We start from the raw sequence: 22,989 nt of genomic DNA on the forward strand, positions 1-22,989 counted from the left end.
AGGCTTGGATCTTCACTGGAGTGGCCTGTGCCCAGGCCTCAGGGGCCAGTAGGCTCAGGGGAGGCAGAAATGAAAAATTGTGACTTCAGAACTGCCACCTTCACAAACCTCCCTGCCAGGGATCACACCACTCTCGGTTTAATTTGATGTGCTGTAATCGGCCTCCTTTCTCTCTGCCACCCCAAGCAGAGTCCCCTTGGCCTGTGTTTGAGTCATCTTTGGGTTTATGTATACAGCTCTTGGCACACTGCATGAGGCACAATGGCGGTTCATAACAGTATTTGGAATGAATGACTGCAAATGCAAAACTGCAGTGAGTGACTCGATCGGGGCTCAGGAAACAAAGCATCACCCTGGTGATGCTGCAAAAGGGTGTTTTATTGAGATAATTCAAGAGAGCCCAGGAACAGAGAAAAGCATGGAGAACTAGGTTGGGAAATATGCAGGATCAAGCATGTCTAGAGGCCCAGGGACTAGCAGTCAGGACTGGCTGTGCAGTAGAGACCTTCTGGTTAGGGTCATATCCCTAGCGGGATGCTATTAATTTTTAAAAATCTCTATATTATTTATTTAAGATTCGGAATCCTGGCATATCAGTTGTGTCCCTGTATAGCGGCAATGATGGAGAATCCTCAAAGCTTTGGTTTCCAAGGTAGAGGCAAGCACTAGGTTTCCCTAGTGGGTACGCCTGGCAGAGGGATGAATTTCTCTCCTAGGATGTAAGTTTGCCGGGAAGTGATTATTAGTACAGCGTAACCACTAAGCAAGTTTGCAGGTCTCTAATTTCCAGCAAGATACAAGCAATTCCTTCCTCGCCCTCCATCTCTGCCCCTTACTGTTGGAGCTCCTGATCCTACTTCTGAGACGGAGAGAAGTAGTGGGAAAGTAGTTAGCACAACCGTTTCTACTTTCCACACTCAGCCTGCATCTCCCAGCTCTTCAGCCTCTGGGGCTAGAAGGACTCAGCCTGCCAATCTTACCCTCCTAGAGTACCTTCTGCTCTTCGTTGGGACCCATCTTCGGTGGGAGCCGTGAGAACTCCTAAAACTGGCTTTAGAAAGAGGCAAAAGGAGGCCATGCAGTCATGAAACCAACTTCAGCCCTTCCCCTCTCATACGAACAGTATGGAGAGTATGTTTAGGTTCCTAAACTGAACAGGACTTTGTGGTATGGGTGGAGATTCTAGCCACAGAGTTAAGTTTTTAAGTTACCTTATGTCTTGGTCCTTTGGGGCTGCTACAGCAGAGCAGCATAGATTTACTTTTCTATGCAAACTTAAATCTAGATCATGCAGTTCTGGAGTCTGGGGAAATCCAAGGTCAACATTTAGATAATTTGGTGTCTGATGGGGGGGGCATTTCCTCATGTATGTCATCGTGGAAAGGGTGAGAGATCTTTCAGAGGCTCCTTTTATAAGGAGTCTAATTTCGTTCACAAATGACACAAAACACTTTCCAAAGATCCTTTCTCCTAACACAGTTATGGCAGAATGTTTCTCAGCATCCTCATTTGAAATGGGAACCTGAACATTTAGATCACAGCGCTTTTTCCTCATTTGCAAACGTTTATTAAGCACTGGTCATTGGAAATAGAACTAGATGGTGGCCCTTTTCTTCATGGTACTCATAGCCTGGTGGGAGAAAACGTGCATTAAATAAACAACCACACAACTAAACATGTGTCTGTAATACAGTGTAGACCAAAGCCTAGGGAACTAGAGGATGTTAGAACAGGAGCAAAATTGAGGCAGGGAAGATGTGAAGAAGCTCCTTCAGGGAGTGACATGGAGGCTGAGAGATGGTAGGTTTGTCCTGGCAAAGTGCCTCCTTCTCAGATTTGTTTCTCTTGGCCACTTGTCAGGGATTTGGACCTTTTATTGTTGCTGTTGTTGCAGAGATCCAGAATCACACCTGGAATGTAGTGCCGAGAGGTTGAGATGTCAAATGCTTGTAACGCTTGTGTGGGATGTTTCTCAACAACAATAACGACAATGACAACAGCGCTGTCCCGGCTAGAGGACTACCAGCATCCTTATCTGAGAAGCTCAGCCTGCTGAAGACAGCCTTCTCAAAAGGAGAACCTCCCCAGTGATTGTTGCTTTAAAAGTCCTGGGATACAGACTTGAATGACTTGAATTCCCTGTCTGTCAAGCACAGTGGCTAGGGATGGAATGATGGATGACTCCAAGCAGGAAGGAAGAGAATCTGCCAAGGAGAATTTTGGTAGTGTTGGCTAGATGGTTAGATAGGGCTAAGCCATTCTGGAACTTGTTAAGAATTTGAGATTCTAAGAGCCCCAAGAAACCAGACAGATTTTCAGCAATGGAAGATGTGACAAACTCTAGTCCAAACTTTAGAGGTTTTGTACATTAATTTTTCCCCCCAGACTCCTCCATGGAAGAGCTGTTACATTTTTACTTCCTGTTCTTTCTCATGTTTAAAAAAACTGTACATTTTTTTTTAAACCCAGGTAAACATCAAAAGCAGAACTATGCCATGGGAAAATCTTCTCTTGCTGGCCTCTGACAAGGGTGACCTTATGAGCTGCATGCACCACATTCCAGAATTTGCATTCTGGTCGAAGAGAAGAGTTGGGAATGAGCAAATGTCCTCATCCCAGGAAGTCATTGCTTTAATCTAATTAAATGCCTAGTGGAAAATCTCTCTCCATCCTAGCGATGCTTATGCTGCTATGGTCAAGTCCAGGGCATTGCCAACATATCTTTGCAAATTTCATTAGCAGTGGCTGTTTCCGCCTTCTTCTAGGTCATTAATGAGTTTGTTAAACAAGGACAGTTCCAGTACCAGCCCGGGATGTGCCCCAGAGGACCTTTTGCTTCCAAGCAGCGTAGTCGCATTTACTCCTGATTATACAGTCTTTCTGCCATGCAGCATTCCATTCAGATGACAGTGTCCAAACACCAGCCAATTTAATTCGGGGCACAGAGTTTATAGAAGTTGTCATCATATGCCTCACTGACACCCGAGTCATGTCACTATCCCCCTAGTCCTTGCTTACTCTTCCGTATTGCCTCTTCACCTGCTTCCTATTGCCATTTTCCCAGCAGATTTTAAATGTATACTTTTACTGCAATTAAATGCGTGCAGTGTAAAAGTTACCGTCTTAACTACATTCGAAAGGACAGTTCAGTGGGCTGCACTGTTCATGTCATCATAGAGCCAATCTGAAGGACGTTTTCACCTTTCAGAACCCAAACCACACCCTCTTCACACAACTCTCCATTCCTTTCTTTTCTCTGAGCCTACAGCAACCCTTCTGCTGTCTGTCCCTATAAATGCCACTCTTCTGGGAACTTGATCTATCCAGAACCTTACACCATTTGTCTTTTCGGACCTTGTTTGTTTCACCAAGCGCGCCCATATTTGTAGTCGGTGTCATGATTTCCTTTCTGTGTTAAAGACAGGTTGATATTCTGCTGCATGTGTAGGACACATCGGGTTTTATTTAGTTATCCGTGGATGGGGAATGTGTGTTTTAAGTGTTGTGAATAATGCTGCTATGAATATGGGTATATAAATATCTATTCTCCTCCTTTTTTAACGTTTACACAGGATTGGAATATTGATCATATGATAACTGAATTTTCAACTTTTTGAGGAATTACCATGCTTTTGTTTTGTTTTTGTTTTTGTTTTCCACAGCAGCGGCACCATTTAGTCTCCCAGTGACATTGCACAAAGGTTTTGGTTTCCCTACATCCTCTCCAAAACTTCTTACTTTGTGTTTTGGATGGTAGCCATCCTAGTACATTTGTGGTGATGTCTCCTGGTGGTTTTGACTTGCGTTTTCCTGATGATTGGCAATGCCAGTGGTCTCTATGGTGCTTGTAGATGATCTGTTTATCTTTGGGGGAAAGTCTGTTCAAGTCATTTGCCCATTTGTAAATTGAGTTGTTTAAGATTTCTCAATACATTCTGGGTATCCACTCTTGAAGACATGGTTTGAAATACTTTTATGTACTTCATAGGTTACCTTTTCATCTGTTAATGGTGTCTGTTGATGTGCAGAACTTCTCAGCAGTCCTTATGATTTGAAAAATTACTTCCTTTTAAAAAAGCCATGATTATTATGTGTTCCCTGTTTTCTTCTTTATCATAAAAATCTGAGTTTTCACTTTTAAAGCATTTTAAAAACATCATTGTTGCACTTGATTTTCAAAATTTGAATGAGACCCTGGCTATAATTCAAGATTAAAAAAAGAAGAAGAAAATGGAGGAGGGAGGAAGAGGAGAAGGAAGAAAAGCAAGTGGAAGCAAGGGAAATAATCCAGTTTGTAAAGTGCTTGTTTCAAAAGCATGAAGCCTGAGTTCAGTTCCCAGCCTTCAGGTAAAGAGCTGTGTGGGGGCACATTCTTGTGATCCTAGCATCTCCCTGGGGCTTGTTGGCAGGCAGTGAGCCTAAGCTCCGGTCCTAGCCAGTGACCCTGGGAGACTTCTAAAGAATGACACCTGAGTTTGATCCCTGGCTTCCATGTGCATAGGCCACGTGGAGCACGCCTTGCACACACACAAAAACCTGCACACACAAGTACTCATGTGCCCATGGAAACACAAAGAAGAACGAAAGTGTACAACAGACATTTCATTCGGAAAAATTAAGTGAAAAGGGTGAGTGGAGGTGAGCTGAAATAAACATAATTAGTAAATAACAGACAAAAACCATGCGTCACGCTCTGTGGGTAATCCCCTTCTTCAGATACGACACTTCACTTCCACTTTTCAGACGGTAAAACGGAGACTAAAAAGGCATCTTGCTCAGATCCACAAATTGGCACGCATGCACACGCCAGTAACTCCTTGGTCTTTGGCACCACATCTCACAAAAGCCTTTTTCAAATTCTCTTAAAAGAGGACTGCTCCTTACCCAGGCCTCTAATTCTCAATTAGAGGATTCTAGAACCAGGGGTTCTCAATCTATGGGTTGTGACCCCCTTAGAGGGGTTGGGAGTGGAGGTTGTGGAATGACCCTTTCACAGAGGTCACATATCAGATATCCTGCATATCTGATATTTACATTATGAGTCATGGCAGCAGAAAAATTACAGTTATGAAGTAACAACAAAAACAATTTTATGGTTGGTGGGGGAAGTCAGCACTACATGAGGAACTGCATAAAAGGGTGGCAGCTTTAGAAAGTTGAGAACTGCTGCTCTAATTTCACTCTGCCCTGTGTTATAGGATCGATACTAGCTTATTCCCCAAAAAGGTGTTGTATGCTCAACTCCATTTGCATTATTTTATAAACCCACACTGCACTGTGCAAGGCAGCCCAGGGACCAGAGCAATTAGAGAATCTACCCAAAGTCACAGGGCTAGGTAGGAGAATAAGATTCTGTTCTCGAGTTAGTCACTTCCAGGGCTTTCTTTTGCCTCAAGTTTAGCTCATCAAAGAGATAACTGAGACATCCTTTGGAGAAGCTACCCTTTGCTTAAATCGTCTTCACTAAGCAGTAATTAAAAAATCCCTCTGATTGACCCCCTTGGTCTTTTGGTCCTGCTCTGGTAAGACTGTTCTAGAGGAAAGGCAACATCCTCGCTATCTTCTGCAACTAACTAAATAGCCACTAAGAGTCATTAGCTCTTCTTTGCCTCATTTGCCTCATCTGAAAACTATCCATCGTATCATCATTTATCTCCTGTTGTTGACTTGGTCACTGAATGAATAATTTAGGTACAGATCTTAGCAGACAGCCTTCAGTAAATACCAGGCCTAATCATTGCTCATGTTATAAACCTATTTGATCTTGCATGTTATAGAAAATCCCAAACAGCACCAAGCGTACAGAGCTTACTCTCTTACTTCAAAGAAGTCCAGGGGCGGACAGTTCAGAATAGGAAGGAAGAGTCACAAAGGTTTTAGAGGCAGACTAATCTTTCTGCCCAACCCCTTGTAGAACATAAACTCCACCTTCAAGGTAATATAATTGTTCAGGATGGCCGCCAAAGCAGGTAGACAGCAGAGAGGGAGAGAAGGAAAACAGAAAACACACGACTCCCAGTTTTGAAGACTTTCTTGGAATTCTACTTACCTGTTTTGGAGACAAAGTTGTTAGGTATCCCCAACTGGTCTTGAACTACAGACCCTCTTGCCCTAGCCTTTATAATGCTGGGATTACAGGCATGCATCACCATGCCTGCTTGGAATCTCATTTAACCCTTCCATTAGTATCTTCTTTGGTCAACATCACAGATCTTACTGTACTTAGCAGCAAGTCAGGCTAGGAAGTGTAGGATTTTTTTGTTTGTTTGTTTGTTGAGGCAAGGCAATGTCTCTTGGAACTCACTATGTAGACCAGGTTGGTCTTGAACTCACAGAATTCCACCTGCCTCTGACTCCTGAATGCTAAGATGAAAGGTGTGTGCCATCACTCCCACCTGCCATGAGGAAAGGTAATACTTGAGCTGGTTCTATTGGAGAACACAGAAGGTGAGTACAAAGCCCACAACAGCCCAGCACAAAAGGTCTCGTTTGGCTTACACTTGTGATCCTAGAATTCAGGAGGTAGAGGAAGGAGGATCAGAAGCCCCTGGCCATCCATGGCTACATGGCACGTTGGAGTTTAGCCCGGGAGACATAAAACTCTATCTCAAAACCAAACAAACAAGTCTAATGTACACAACCACATACATAACTTGGAAGTTGTCAGGTACCATATAAATTTCCCATAGAAGTATATGAAGATCAGAGCCATGTATTTAAGAATCTGGCCAGATTCAAGAGTGTCCAAGCTGGAAAAGGTCTTCAAAGGGGCATTGATTTAATTTTTCACATTTTACTGATAAGGCACTGAGGTCTGCAGAGGGGAATAACTTAGGACTGTTGATAAATTCTTACTACTTTACTAAGTATTCATTATTTATAGGGTACTGCTAAGAATTATTACATCATAAACTTTTTAGTAGATCAAGCCTGAGTTGTTAGTGCTGAAGTTTATGTAAGCATCATCTGGCTCAAATTGCTGAATTCACTAATGAGGTACCTGGAGGTGTATTTCATTTTACTTACTGCTGACTCATAGCTTACAGACAACTGCAGTGTTTGGGATAGGGAATTGGAAAATAACAGGACATCAGCCTTAAATATCCTTTTCCTTTTCCAGAACAGTATTGATCAATTGTTGCCTAAATATATGTCCTCTTCTTTCTTGATTAATTGGTTTTATGTGAACAAATAGCCACAAGTTAATTGGAATCTAGGAAGGTGAGTAGTGAGCAGACATCTGTCATGTGTAGACAGACGATATGGGTAGAATGCAATTGGAGACAGAATATCACAGTGTTCAAAAAAGAAGCAACAGACACGTAATCATCATCTATGCCAGTGTCTCTCAACCTTCCTAATGTGGCGACCCTTTAATTCAGTTCCTCATGTTGTGATGACCCCCGACCATTAAACTGTTTTTGTTGCTACTTCATAATTGTAATTTTGCTACTGTTATGAGTTGTAAGTGATTTTTTTTTTTTTTGGAGGCTTGCCAAAGGGATGTTGACCCACAGGTTGAGAACCACTTCTCTAAAGCAAGATGTGAAGATTGAGGATTATGGAAGTAGATGATGTGGTTCTGTCTTTCATTAGAGATTTTTAAAAAATATTTATTTATTTACTCTGATGTATGTCAGTGTTCTTTTTTCGTGCCCACCAGAGGGGGAATCAGATCACATTACAGATGGTCACGAGCCACCATGCGGTTGCTAGGAATTGAACTCAGGAGCTCTAGGAAGAGCAGTCAGTGCTCTTAACCACTGGACCATCTCTGCAGCCCCTCACCGGAGACTTTAAAAAAAAAGTCTTTCTTATAATCCAGCTAGATTATTATGAACTTAGTTACTATATTCTGATAAAATAATTAATAAAAGCAACATACTGAAAGGATTTATTTCAACTCATAGTTTGAGGGAACAGTCTTCATGGTGGGCAACACTCGGGTGGGGGGCACGAGGTAGGACGGCAGCTGTGTCCTCCGTCAGCCGAGAGTGGCAGGTGCTTGCACTAAGCTGGCACTAAGCTGGCACTCTCCTTTTCATTCAGACGGGGGCCAGTGTGTGGAACAATGCCACCCAAATCGAGGTGGGTCTTTCCACCTAGGAATTAACACAATTCCTTAGCAGGTATGTCCAGAGCTGGTGAGAGTTTTGTGATTTTGGTTTCTTTAAAAAAAAAAAAAAAAAAAAAAAGAATGTTTTCATTTTAATCCCAGGTGTGGGCATGGGGTGCTGCTTCTCAGCAGCTGACTATGACTTGCCTTATCCTCTGGCAGGGGTGTGGTTTTGCCAGCTGCAGATGGTTTATTTGAGTATGTGACATTCGGAATTCTGGGGACTTTTCAGAGGATGTATAAATGTTAGAGCCGCATAGGTGTGTGGCTTGTTGTTGGTTGGATGTTGTTGGTTGTGGTCTAATCCCATAATCATTTGCAAAGAAACAAGATGGAGAAATTAAATGTTCTGAAAGAGAAGCTCAAACTTGCCCCAGGGTCTCCACACCCATAATCAGCAGGAAGTAGTATAATAATAATGAGCTCTCTTTCCCCATCATCCCCCCCCTTTTTTTTTTCTCTCCTACCTACTGTTGGGGGTGGGGAGTTGAAATGGATGGAGAAAGGTGGAAGAGAAAAAGGAACCCACAAAGTAGCAAACACTGGCTGCTCCCAGGGTTTCATCTCACATGGTTCTAGATCTTGTCAGGTTGATCCTTAGTATGAACCACTACACACAGCTGCACATTTGTCTATAGGCTGGGGTGCTCAAAGCACTCAATTTCAAGCTTTACAGTTTGCACACATTGTGCTTGATTTAATGCTGATATTCAAAAGAAAAGAAAAAATGCGATAGACAACCTCAATGTGTCTTCAGTTACAACGGGGCAAGTTCCTCTCAGACTGCGATTTCCCAATTCTTACTAACTACATATATGTTTGTGTCAGGTATCCATTAATCCCCAGCAAAGACAAATGGAATTACCTTCATGGCTCAGACTCATTCCAGTTCACCTCACAGGTCTGAAGGAGGACCCCTTTTCTTGGAGATCGATGATAGTTCTTCAACAATGTGAAGTTTTGTAAAGGAAAAACCAGGAGGGGAAACACAGTGTCTGCCACATGACAGAGTAGCATCTTGGAGCAATGTGCTCTCCAAAAAATATTGGGTGGTGTGCACTCAAAATAAAACCCATTTATTTTTCAGTCAGGATGATAGTTAAAGCAAGTGAGCTTTAGACAGTTGTAGATTTGAGTCTCGGCGACAGCTCATACTATCATCTGGTCTTCTGTTTCTTATCTGTAAGAAAGAAATTATAGTGGTACTCTTCCCCCCCCCCCCCTTTAGGAAGCACTGTTTGATTATTAAGTATTTGAATCAGCATTAAGTACACAGTAAGCCCTCAACAAATGCCAGTTTCTGGGATTTGGGAACCGCGGGTGCTGTGAATTTAAGTTCTGTTTATCTTCATTTAAGCTAGAGTCGTGTATTCTCTAAGCCTGTATCAGGTGCTTTCTAAGTGTAAGGGACAGAGTCTGGCAGAGCTGGTTCTCCATGGGCGGTGTCTTGGTTTTAGCTCAGGATGTACAGGCAGAATTTCTCTGGTTCTTCTTTCTAATTTTCAGGCGGCCTCAGAGAGTGAGTCCTGTTTAATCAGCTTACTCAGGCCCAGAATCCATTTATTTGATCTGAAATTGGATGTTTGCCTCTCAGGCCCGGACCAAAACAACAATGCAATTTACCTTATCTGCTTTACATTTCTGGCTTCCAGAGAGCAGACTTGGCAAGAGCCTCTTCCCTCAGGACACCAGGACTCGCAGCCCAGTGAGCATTCTCTCCCAGAAAACCGAGCTGATCTGGAAATTTTGGAAACTGTTAAAAGACTAAAAAGACTAACAAAATCTCGCTGCTATTCACTTCATGACATTGATGAGTGTGCACACTGGCGAGGACTCCAGATTCAGAGTCGTGGATGATCTTGACAGGAAGTCAGCTGGTTCCAAGAGAAAGAGTTTTGCAGAGCGGATCTGCTCAGGGTCCTTTATACCCACGATTGCCTCGACAAGCCTTGGCATGCTCATTTGTCCAGACGTGACAGTGAGAGTCTCCCTGAGAGTTCTATGAGTGAGAAGCAGCCCCGGGTGAGGGTCTCGTGTCTTGGAAACAATAGCCCAAGAAGCAGATGCTTCCCGTTCAATCTCAAATGATAACCGGCAGATGCCTGGCTTCCCAGTGTGGGAGAAAAAGGGATGCTTGCCTTTCTCCACAAAGAAACTGTACAACTGACTGTGTTGCACACTCAGTTAGTTCTTCTCCTAGAAGGGGATTTTACTGACCTGGAGAAAGACCACTAACTTGATAAACTTGAATTTGGGGCGATCACCTTGGAAACCAGGAAAACTCTGGAAGTGTTTTTTTCTTTGTTTAGTATATATGGTTTATTCCTTCTCTCTCTCTCTCTCTCTCCCGCTCTCTGTTTTCTATTTTGCTGTTGGAATGATCTTCCTCTGCTTTATCAATACTTGTTAAAATTTAGCTATTATATTTCTGTCCTTTTGGGAATCATTCAAAAATACTTAAAATGCCCACTTAGTTGTATTTTTTTTCCCCTTTAGTTATCTGGCACTTCCACCATTTTCCTGAACAAGAAATCATCGTGGGAAGTGAGTTTATCTTCTCTTTGCCAGTGCTGCAGTCTTTCTTGCCTGTGAATTTTCTTTGTGTGTTTTGGATGTCCTACCCAGCCTGTTCTCAACCCTCCCCAACAAACATCACTCTTTTTGTGGCTTCAGTCCCTTGGCCTCCTCCATTCATTAAGCCTCTTCTTCTATCCTTCCTAGAGTCCAGATCAGGCTCTCAGTCTACCAAGGCTGACCAGAGAACACCAACCTTCCGGCAGGATCCCATTAGCCCCGTGAAGGAATGAAGACATTGGATTGTGGAGACGTCCGGTTGTTCATAGGTAAACTACTGTGAAACGGGTAATCATTACTGTCAACTCAAGTGGACCAAGAAGCACTGGAAGGGCTCAGTGGGCATTTCCAGAGGGGAGGGACTAAGCGGTAAACATCTGTGACTATGGACAGCCCCTTTGAAAGATGGGGGAAGGCCACAGTGTAGACCCAACATCTTCCTTTCTCTTCCTTGGCTGCAGGGATGCTGAGTACCATGCACAACTACTGTGGTGATTTGGAAGCGCCAAGGCTGTGATCCCGAATCAATCTTCCTCCTGGGGTTTATGCCAGATATACGTCACAGGGATGAGAAATGAACAACAACAGCAACAATAAAACAATTATAAATATTTTTAAAAGCTAGATGTGGTAGTGCACACAATTAATCCAAGTACTTGGGGGGCCAGGAGAAGAGTGACACTGTGGCTAAAAATTTGCTCCGTCTGGGATATGTAATAAGATCCAGGTCATCCTGGGCTCCATAGTGAGTTTTAGGCGAGCCTGACTACATTGGGAGACTCTCTAAATTAAAAAAAAAATCATTTAGAGAAATTAATTAGTTCAAATGAAATCTGAGCTTTTAATGTTGACCATAGATTCTGTGAGATCCCAAGAGAAAATGTGACCATCCCTGTCACCCATGCGCTACCAGACTTGGGCCTGTCACCTGACATCTTTATTGGTGAATTCTATGGCGCTCATGGCCTGGTTGCCAGAAGCCTGGCACTTACCTTTCAGTAGCCACCCCTGCTTCCGGCTGAAACACCTTCTTGAAGAAGACGAGCATGAAAACTGAAAACTACAGTTAAAAGCTGAAATTTTCTTCTGTTTGTTTCTCATAACTGGCAAGCATCCTGCACCTGGGACACTGTCCACGTAACATGGGAACAAAGCATGTGAACATTGGTGCCTCATTTTCTCTTCTTTTCCTTTTTTTTTTTCATTTGACATTGGCAACATACTTAGCCTCTTTGAGCCTTACTTTCCTCATTTATAGCGTGTCATGAACAATGTCTCCCTTGTGTAGCACTGTTGTGTGGCTAAAAAAAGATAATGCACGTAAGAGCAGAGGGTGGCTCAGTAGGGATGGATGCTGACTGGCCACACACACTTTTCTGATCCCCTCATTGGCTTGTTGTGAAACCTAGTCTGAACTGATCATACTCTTCGTGAACCCCACTTAGTGTGGAAACTCTTCAGTTTCCCTGGACAAGCATTTCGTATTAGGCTGTGGTCACCAACCTCAAATGTCTGTTTTCTTTGTACGATCTGAACTCCAAAGCCCATTTGAGTCCACAGATGTTGTATGGAGAATCAAGCATCTTTAAAGAGCATAATATGTCAACATGTAGAATTGATACTATCGGAATTGGACTCATTAACACATGACCAGCCATGGCTTTTGACCCAAATTACAGCAGGAGGTGTGAAACTCCCTCCCGTAGCGTACACCTCAAAACAATTAGTTACTCCGTAACAGTCATGCTACTCCGGTACTAGTAGGCACATCGTGCTGGACATTTTACTATTGTAGTATGAAGGGTCCAGCATTGGCTATGACCAGAAGCCCACATAGCACCTTCTGGGACTATGGAAGCTAGCCAGAAGAGGAGACGTTTTCTGGTTAGTTTAAAATTGATTTCTCTGTGTCCTGCAGCTAAAATGTGTGATGCCTTCAACAATAAGGACTTGCCATGCAGTTATGGTGTGTAATCAAGGGCAAAATGCAGTAGCCTATGTTGTTCTTGAGATTTCTAGGGCCTCTTTGACCCTACACTCATAGGAATGTATCCCATTACTCGCACTGTGATTTTTTTTTTTTTTTTATTTAATAACTCGAATCTTCTGGCAGAAGCACTGTCAACCTATGGAGGATAATTCTCTTTGCATTACTTATTTCTTAACAAACAGCGTCCATCTCGGTATGGCCTCTTTCCTGGTACAGAAAAAGGAGCATCGGCAACATGTTCAAAGGTGAGAACAGAAGTGAAATTGTTCAGTGAGAGCAGCAGGGTCAGAACACAGACAGATTCCACGGGGGAACTTAATCACCAACAGTGTAAACAATTGTATTGGTAACACGCTACCTCCGCAGTAGGCAGCCACAGGCAAAGCTAAGAGCAGTCTGTGGGATTAGGAAGATGCTGAGCGTAGGCTATGAGGCATCACGGGTGAACTGGCCCCGCCGGAGCAGCACTGGACACAGTGTAACACAGAGTGAGAAGGCAGTTTCCTTTCCTGCAGAGTTGTTTTCCACTTAAGGTCTGGGATGGTACTTCCAGCCAAGGTGACCTGGCAGTGTGGGTTGTGTGGAGAATGAGCCATGATTCTCTGGCAGTTGGGAGGGATGTAAAGACCACTCAGTGGGAAGGTATCTTGAGACAGGGAGAGCCCTGGCAGGAGAAGTCCGCATCTACTTGGGTGAGAATTGGCTGTTTGGCCTTCACTGCTGTGAGGTGACTTTCTTCTAGTCTCTGTCTACCCAGCTTCGTTTTACCTAAAATTCTCCTGTAGGCTTGTTATCGAGGTCTGTCTCACGGATTTGTCTGTCTTCACTCAAAGGCTCGTCCTTATTTAAGGCTTGGCTCTGTTCTCAGGCTTATTTTATCTGTCATTTTAAAAAGCTTTATGATGATGATGATGATGCCAAGTGTGTATGTACGTGTGTGTGTGTGTGTGTGTGTGTGTGTGTGTGTGTGCATGAGCACTTCTGTGGAGATCAGAGGACAATTTTGTGGGTTGGTCTCTTCTTCCACATTTGTGTGTGTTCTGAGGATTAAACTCAGGTCACTAAGCTTCCATGGCAAGTGCCTTTACCAGCTGAGCTCTCATGTTTTAGATTCCAGGAACAGCCGGTGCTGATAATCATGTCTCACCAGTGTTGAGTAGCACACACCAAACCTTCCTGAATACCAAATGTGCCTCACCCCAAACCTTCCAACGTCCCTTTAAGGTAGTGCAACTGTCTCCGTTTACAGGGGAAGAACTGGGAATTTTAGAAATGGCTCAAGGGCACAGGCTTGTAGACACTGGGCAAGATGTTCATCCAGGCGGATCGGACAGGGCCTGTGCCACCTTCTAAACAGAACTTTTACCATGTTCAAAGAAAGCTTTGTGCCCACCCAGTAGGGATCTCAACGTGACTGCACATAAAGTGGTGTCCTCAAAAAACTAGATGGGAGAGAGGGGGGAGGGGCATGATTAGAAGTCAGATGAAGTTAGAACAAGATACAGGAAGAGAAGAGGAGGAATAGTGGAGTATAATTAGGAAGCTGCAGAGAGGAGAGTTGGAAAATTAGACGGTCCTGAAGAGCCCCATGGAGGAGAGGTGGTTAGACCTTGGAAAGCCCAGGGGGGCTGAGTTCAAGAAAATGACCAGGCATTCCAGGAAGGGAGGGGGCTGAAAGGTATACATGCTGATGCGGGTGTTGGGCTTGGGTAAACATGAGTAGGTCAGGTCAACTCTCCAGCATTAGGTGGTACATTGTTTCAGGGGGTGTTCTGGGCACTCATGTGCCAGTGGATCGCATGGTGAGACCGCTGGAAACCAGCTAGGAGAATGTTGCAAACTCCAGGGCACAGAGATGACAGAGATACTCAGGATCACAGGCTTCTCCCCCCGACCCTGCACCCCTTCCCCCAGGGTTGACTGAATGAAGGCTGTGCTGACCAAATGTCACAGAGCCTGTGGTGTGACTGTGCAGTGTGGATGGAGCTATATGGCTTCCAGTTATGGGCAGTGTCTGAATTGGCCACAGACAATTTTTGTTTGGGGTTTTGTGCATAGGAAATTTGCTGCTAATTAATTTACTTACATTCCTTTTCCCAATCTAATTAATTTTAAGGGCTTTAAACAAATACCGCCTCCCTTGATCCCACAGTGGTACAAGCCCATTTTTGTAAGAGGACAGCTTTTAATTGAAGTGGTTACTTATGATCTCTGAAGGAAACCTTTCGATGTGTGCACACAAACCTGCCACTTACCCACATCACACAACCTGGTCTTTCGAAGCTCTCTGCTTTTAACTCAAGAACACGGGGGCCAAGGGCTGGCATTCCATATTCTTCTGGGGAACCACAATTCCCTTTGACAATCTGCTTTTAATTTTAGGTGTCTGCACATTTCCCAGAGTTCATTATTGGCCCAGATTACAATCCTGAAGGATTGACAAATAGAGATGGAGCAGAAATCATTTCCTCAAAGAGAAACAAGGTGTGACCTTACTCCACAACAACAAAAATCAAATGGAGAAGTGGCAACTCTCTAAAGAGAATCACGGAATATTTTAGGACTCCCTCTACCTATTCTTTAAAATGCAGTGCTTCTCTCTGTCTGCTGAGTCATCTGGGCAGCCTGGCCTTTGCAAGCAGGTCCTTCCCCCATCTGCATCCCTCGTCTCTTGAGGAACAATGTCTGGAATCTGGCACTTCCGGGGGTGCTTGGTACCATCCACAATGTGTGTTTAGTACCTGGAAAGGGCAAGAACATTCTGGAGGTGGGGGAGTGTGTGGTAATTTCACAGACCCTGGTCGATGCCGACAGACCTCAGAAAGCCTGCTCCCTGGCAGCTGGCTGAGCAGGAACGAATCCCGACATCTAGCGAACTCCTCAGCGTCAGGGCTTTTGGCCAAAATAGCTTTAAGTTTTCTGGTGGCTGCACATTTGCTTCTGCTTCTGAATAGCTTCAAACCCTGCCATCAATCTCTCCCCTCCTTTTCTTCCTACTTACTTGCCTCCTCTGATGCCACTCACATGACAAAGGGGCCCGTGGGAAGGGATATATGGTTGAAGTTAGCAGAGGGATGATCAAAGGACAGCAGCATTGTGGAGCCTTAGAAATGATTTAATCAGCACCCTCCTGGTTCTGCCGGAAAGGGGTTTCCTCCAGGCTCTCAGCTAGCCGACAGGACAGCAGGAAGGTCTGGCCTTTTCCTCCCACTTCTCCCTGGTGCTTCACAAGGTTGTTAGAAGATGGATGATGCAATTTCTAAGAAATGCTCTGTAAATTGCAACACATAAGCATCTATTATCTGTGTGAATGTGTATATATGGGTCTGCATCATAACTAGAAGGCTCTGGCTGGATGGTTAATGTGGAGTAGGTTAAACCTCTGGCTGTAAAGCTTTCGACTCACCTCTCTGACCCTGACTCTGCTATCAGCAGATACTTGGCAGGTTTGGGAGCTGAGAGCCTTCATCTATTAAGTGGGAGTGTCAGTTTTGTTTCCTTGACAGGCTTCTGTGGCTCAGATCCTGGCACAGAGGCGATTTTCACAGTAAATATCGTGGAAATAAATGAAGGAAAGAGAGCCCACTTCTTCAATATATGTAGATATTATCTTCATTTACTAGAAAGTTCATCTCCACCTCAGCACGGTGCTTGGCTCCTATTGGTCAACAGATGTTTGTTGAATCTATCCACAGAGAAGCAAATTGCCATTTTTGCTTGTTGGGTGAAACCAGGGTAGGTTGATGGGTACTGACTTACCCAGAGTAGCAGTGGTACTAGGGGGCCATAACTGAGCCTGCCTATAGGAGGAGCCCACTAGTCAGAGGCTGAACTACTGGGGAGTAGACAAGAGTTTAGAATTTAGAGTCTGAGGGGGATACTGTCTCCTTGGTGGGTAGGACAGGCCAAGATGCAGTTGGGGAGCTTTGCTGCAAACCCGTTTATAGGTGAGAGGCTCCTGAAGAACAACCCTATATCTCCTGGCCTTATGTGGCTTTTCCTAGAAAGACATGAGCAAATGTTTATTCAGCCACGCAGGGCCCTGGAAACAGACAGAAGAAAAAGTCCCATCCGAGTCTACCTTTAGTGAACTAATGAGTTTACAGGGACTACTTCCAGAAGCATGGGCAAAGGATTACTCACAGGAGTGTGGGTGACTCAGGGCCAGCTACATCACCAGAAAGTGCTACCCAGTCTGGGTGACAATTTATGAAGGCTGCATCCCTGAAGCTCCCTGGGCAATGTCTTGGCGGTTTAGCTGGCCAAAGAGGGTCTTCTCTCCAGACAGTGTTTATTGCTTTCATAACCTTAGGGAGGCGGCTTGCAAAACTTGCAACCTTCTGAGTTTTAAAGTTTTCTTAGATTAATGGGTCTTGGGAGCCTTTCCCCTCCTTCCTGGAGGGAATATTTCAATTAGGAGGAAATACTTACTTGACACCCAGGACTCAAGGATTTCCTCTTGATATTTTTCCTCCATCTTACAGAAATAGTCATGTTATGCCTACCTTTTATTAAAGTTTATTGTTTTAAAAATATTATTTTACTGTTTTACTTGTATGAGTGATCTGCCTGCATGTGTGTCTGTGTACTTATGTGCATGCTTGGTGCTAGCGAAGGTCAGAAGAGGGCATAGGGTCCGCTAGAACTGGAGCTAGCTAGTGGGCTATGAACCACTATGTGCATTCTGGGAACTGAATCCGGGTCCTGGAAGAGCTGCCAGTGCCCTTGACCATTGAGCCGTCTCCCCAGCCCCCAGATTTTATGTTTTATCTGCAAACAGTACTCTCTAATTGTACAAGCTGTAGACTTACTGGTACCCATGTCTGACCCTGATCCTAGTATGTCTGTTACGCAGGAATAAGGCGACCAGGCTGTCCTTCTTCGAGAGAGAATATAGGAGTTCAGACATGGCCTTTGGCAAAAAGTTTATACAAGGTAATATGAGTTTCGTAGCCTGTATTGCCTTGTAGGGGCAGGCAAACCCACAGAAGGCATGGCTGCCTCTGCTGTAAAAGCAAAAACGTCCTAAATATTTTCTGGGATAGAATTATTTTCTAAGTTGAAGCTCAGAATCTAGTTCTGGTAGAAGTTAGCATCCTTAATAAAATGTTTAACCTTAGTTTCCGGAAACCAATAGAATTAAGACTGCCTCTGGGGAAGAGATCAACTGCCAGACAGCTGACTGTCAGTCAAGAGCCTGGGCCTTCCACCCAAGATTTGTTTTGTGTCTAGCCTGGCAATGGTTATCAGAACATTATATTTTCATGTATAATTTGCTCACCGAGAGGGACTCTTTGAATTGGCTTATTGCTGGCCTTGTTCACCAGAGCGAAATTACAGCAGATTGTTGCTCCCAGAAGCAGCCTTTCTGGCATCTTTCCCACTCCATGTTCATTGCCTCAACAACTGCTATTCCCCTTGTACATTCTTTCGGACTTTTCATCTCTATCATGCTTTGTTAAGCTTCTGTGTAGTGGTGTCTCTCATCAACTGAATAGAAAGCTTTTAAAAAATAAGGAACAAACTCAAAGGTGCAGTCTCTTGCTTATTTCTTTCACCCTTTTATTTCATCACTCGTGGAACCATGGTGCCCCAGAGTCTAGCACAGGGCTGGACCAGATGCAGGGCTCAATAAATATTGGACAGCTGACTGGTTATTTCCTTGGAGGACTGGGAGATGAGCTAAGGATCCATCTTTCCTAGATTCCATAGTGTTTCCCAGGTTACTTTGGTTTGATCAAGACCTATAGGTCAAACAACCTGCCAGAATATGGGTGCTCATGGCCATAAACCGGAGCTGTGAATTCAGAGATACAAAGTCAGAGCCATGGCTTCAGAGGCATCAGTCAGAACTGTCAGTGCCTTTGGGCATTCTCATTCCTGGAAGAAAAAAAACTGTTATGAATTCTCTTTAACTTAGGTGGATATAAGCTATTTAACTATTATTTTTGCAAAGATTTATTCTGACATTTGTGCATCCAAATGAAAAAAAAATTAGCTTGAGGTTTAATATTTTTGATCATGTGACATTGTAATAATAACTACAAAGAAAAGAGACAACTTTGTAAAAATATATAGTACGCACTTGAAAACAAACAAACAACAACAACAAAAAAAAAACCCCAAAACAACTGTTTAAGCTGGGCATGGTGGTGCATACCTCTAATCCCAGGACTCAGGAAGGCAGAGGCAGGTGGATCGCTGTGAGTTTGAGGCCAGCCTGGTATACAAAGTAAGTCCAGAACAGCCAAGGTTATAAAAAGAAACCCTGTCTCAACGCACACACACACACACACACACACACACACACACACACACACACACAATCAAGAAACAAAAAAAATTAAAAACCTTTTATTGGTTATTTGCGAATTTCATATCATGCACTCCAACCCCACTCATTTCCCAGTCCCTCCATATCTGATCTCCTCCCCTACAACCTCCCCCCAAAAGAAAAAGAAAAACACAAATAGAAATAAACAAGACAAAACAAAACAACAACAAAACACCCCTTTGTGGAAAACTGTGGCGTGCCCTGGTGTGTCACACAGTGCACCCTTTTGTCCACGCGTCTTTACTTGCGAATGTTCATTGCAGTGAGTCATTGGTCTGGTCTGAGGCCTCTGGTTCCTGCTGTCCCATGGATACTGGATCCACACTGGGACTCCTTTTGGATATTCTGCGGTTGCCCCATGTCATGGAGATACTGCCCAGGTTGGGGGAGCAGTCTTCCATGGGACAGGGCCTATCTTCCTCTCTCATCCCCAACCCTCACAAACAAGGCCAGCTCTACCGTGCGAGGGGCAGGTGTTAGCAATCAGGCATTTCCACTGGCCTGCCCTCAGGGACCTAGTGACAGCTTATGTCATCACCGGCTGTGCCAGGTGCACCAGGTGCTACGACACACAAAAGGCCTCAATCCCTATCTTGTTCGTTCTGTCTGTCTGACTGTCTTTATCTTCCCCCTCATGTCCCCACTCCAAGGTGGCCTTTCACTGTCTCCTCCCCCAGGAAACTAGATCTGTGTGTGGTGTAATTTCTTAGTGGCACATCTACTTATTGCTGTGTGACTCAGTTGTCCAAGACCATAGAGCACACGATACTCCAATGCTGGCCCATCAGTGCATCTCCATCTTCCTTGCATGTCACCCTACGTGCCTTTTGAACACATTCCTTTCAAATAAATACAGAATTCCTTGTCCTTTCCCCCAAAGGAATCCTATCCGCATCTTATTAGGCTTCGAACAAACTTGCAAAAGACTTGGCAGATGGAACAGGTGTGGAACCCCCCCAACATTCAGTACAAAAGAATGTCAGTCAAAAAAAAAAAGCATTAAAAATTTTTAAGTTAGATCCACAGACGAGATGGGAAGACAGTGAGGAAAACTAGAAAGGGGAACCCTCTCCTTTTGCTGGTGGGAATGTAAACTCACACAACCACTTTGGAAATCAATCTGGGTGCTTTCTCAGAAAATTAGGAATAGTGCTACCTCAAGATCCAGCTATATCACTCCTGGGGATATATCCGAAAGATGTTCAACCACTCAAGAAGGATATTTGCTTAACTATGACCATAGTAGCTTTCGTAATAGTCAGAATCTGGAAACAACCTAGATGCCCCTCAACCAAAGAATGGAGACAGAAATTGTGGTACATTTATACAATGGACTACTCAGCTATTAGAAAGAAGGAAATCATGAAATTTGTAGGCAAGTGGATGGAACTAGAAAAAGACTTGAGTGAGGTAATCCAGAAACAGAAAGACACACATGGTATATACCCACTTATAAGTAGATATTAGCCATATAATATAGGATAAACATACTAAAATCTACTGACCTAAAGAAGCTAAACAGCAAGGAGGAGCCTAGGGAAGATGCTTCACTCTCATTCAAAAAGGAGAACAGGATAGACACTGGAAGCAGTAGAAGAGAGGGTACTAGAAAGGAGGAGACAAAAGTTTTATTGACAGACAAGAGCTGATCTGAGGCTATGTAAGTGAGTGCAGGTAAATGGCTTTGGAAGTGGGGTGCTTTATGCCCACCAAGGAACTGGGAGCTGAGACCTCAAGTCTTTGAAAGTCAGGGAGTTAAAAGGAAGACCACCTGTACTAAGCCAAAGGGTTGGTTTTTCCTTGGAGAGAAGACCAGAAATAGGTCACTGGTCTGGGGAGTTTGCCATCTGTGTAAGACCTTGCATAGAAATAATGTCACCTCAGGGGAAAAAAAAAAATCAAAACTCTAAATACGAATCATGCTTGGATATTCAGTCAGAATCCCACCTCGCCTTTATTCTGCAGAATGACACTTTGACAGGTAGAAGCAAAAATTGCTTCAACCATTAAAAATCCTGGGGTTGTGGCAAAGGCTGCTATGGAATTTCGCTAGGGATGAATCCATGGGAACTCCTGCTCTTGAAAAGCTTAATATAAAAAAAAAATCATAATTTAGCCTAGGAAAAATTCCACAAGGGAAAGGTGTTCAAGGAAGGAAACAACAAAGTGATTATTGCATGAATTGTTCAAAGCCAAACACCCAGAAAAGGACCATGAGCTACATATCTGTAAAAGTTCAGTGATCGTGTTTACTGTACGCCACACACTGTTTTAGAAGAGCACTTTGCAGACCTTGCTTTTATGTGTTAGTTCATTTTCTGGTGCTGTGGTAAAATACTAAGACAACCAAGACAAAGGCAACTTACCAAAGAAAGGATTTGTTTGTCCTTGCAGTTCTGGAGAAATAAGAATCTGTGATGGTGGAGTGAAGGCCTGGTGATGACAGCAACAGCTCTCACGTTCTGGACCTCAAGCACAGTGTAGAGATAGCCATCTAAGAATGATGCCTGGCTTTGACTTCAGAGTCCACTCTCAGTGATGGGCTCCCTCCAGCAAGGCTACACCCCCATGCCTCCCCGAACTGTGTCCCCAACTGAGGACCAAGCAGTCAGATGCCAGAGCCTCTGAGAGACAGAGTCTGTGACTTTGCAGCCTTTGCCACAACCCCGGGATTCTTACTGTTTGAAGCAACTTTTGCTTCTACCTGTCAGTGTCATTCTACAGAATAAAGGCTAGGGAGGATTCTGGCTAAATATCCAAGCATGATTCTTATTTAGAGTTTTGATTACACTTTACAGGCAATAAAACTAAGGTGGATCTTGACAAATACAATCACCGTCAGAAGATGATGAAGCTGGATTTGAGCGGCTGGCTCATTGCATAATTTGCCCCTTAACTACTCTTAAAGGGGCCTCCTTTATTGTTCTCCCCTCCTCCATACAGATGGACTGACACCTGGACAGATGGCTGTCGGACTATCGCACCTTTCCCAGTCTCTGTTACCCTTAGGTCAGATCACACGACCTAGTTCTCCCTGAGGAATGAGCTGACACTTCCTGCACGATGCTGGGTGCAGTGGAGTTTCTCATCTAAGAACACATTCTTTTCCAAGTCAGCTGCACTCCAGTTGTGGTAGCAATTTAACTTCCAACATGCACACAAGAACAATATCTTTCAACAACGGCATAAATTCAAACCACCCACCAGTCTTCACCATCTACCTCTGAATGTTGCCCGAAGAGAAACACGTTTTCACTTCCTTTAAGTTTCAGGACTGTTTCGCTGTCCACTGCAGCTTCTGTGCTCCTTGAAGGCAGATTGTGTTAGCCAATAATCAATTGCTTGGCAGGTAGCCATAATCCTTGCCACACTCTGAATATATACTATAAATACTGCTGATCAAAGGCTAGGGAGCACAAGACAAAAGTGGGTCAGAGTGACAAGGAAGAGATGAGCTTTAAAGAGAACCAGACTGAGTTTTTAGAAAAGAAAAAAAAAAAAAAAAAACGGTGACAAATTGTCAAACTGAGTTTTGGGAGGAGGCATTTGCCTCTGAGGTGTTTGTTGGTAGAATAAACAGATGTCTGTGACAGTGAGGGACAAAGGGAAGGAGTTTGATGGCTGTTGTGATGAGCCTTGGAGAAGAATAGTGGGGCCCATGTCGAGCAGAGAGTGAATGTTCGGATCTTTCCAGAAAGCAGGTTCCTGGGAACGTCAGTGTTGATTTGGCCCGTGTGGAGGGATAGGCTCGTTTTTCCTGTAGGCGGGCAGCAGAGAGTCACCCGCAGTGCTGCTGACTTCAGTGAGTGGCCCTCCGCACTCCTGACAGTCTGGGTGGGAGAGTCCAGAGAGGACTCCGAGGACAACACAAAGATATTTCTATCTGCCCAGAGTGGTGAGGGCTGCCATATTTTCAAGCAGGGCTGACAAGAAGAAAAGAAAAGGTGCAAGTGGGAAAGAGAGGGTGGGATGCCC

At 44.0% G+C, this 22,989-nt stretch overlaps 1 long non-coding RNA gene across 1 annotated transcript; it reads left to right on the forward strand.

Annotated features, from left to right (window-relative positions):
* Window positions 1-10,581: 10,581 nt before the first annotated feature.
* LOC129689480 (uncharacterized) lies at window positions 10,582-11,273 on the forward strand. The gene is made up of 3 exons (XR_008722105.1): window positions 10,582-10,660; window positions 10,838-10,959; window positions 11,152-11,273. It is a non-coding gene; the product is annotated as an uncharacterized LOC129689480 (long non-coding RNA).
* Window positions 11,274-22,989: the final 11,716 nt, after the last annotated feature.

The sequence above is a fragment of the Psammomys obesus genome, unplaced genomic scaffold (assembly GCF_907164565.1).
Source record: "Psammomys obesus unplaced genomic scaffold, mPsaObe1.curated_primary_1811, whole genome shotgun sequence".
NCBI lineage: Eukaryota > Metazoa > Chordata > Mammalia > Rodentia > Muridae > Psammomys > Psammomys obesus.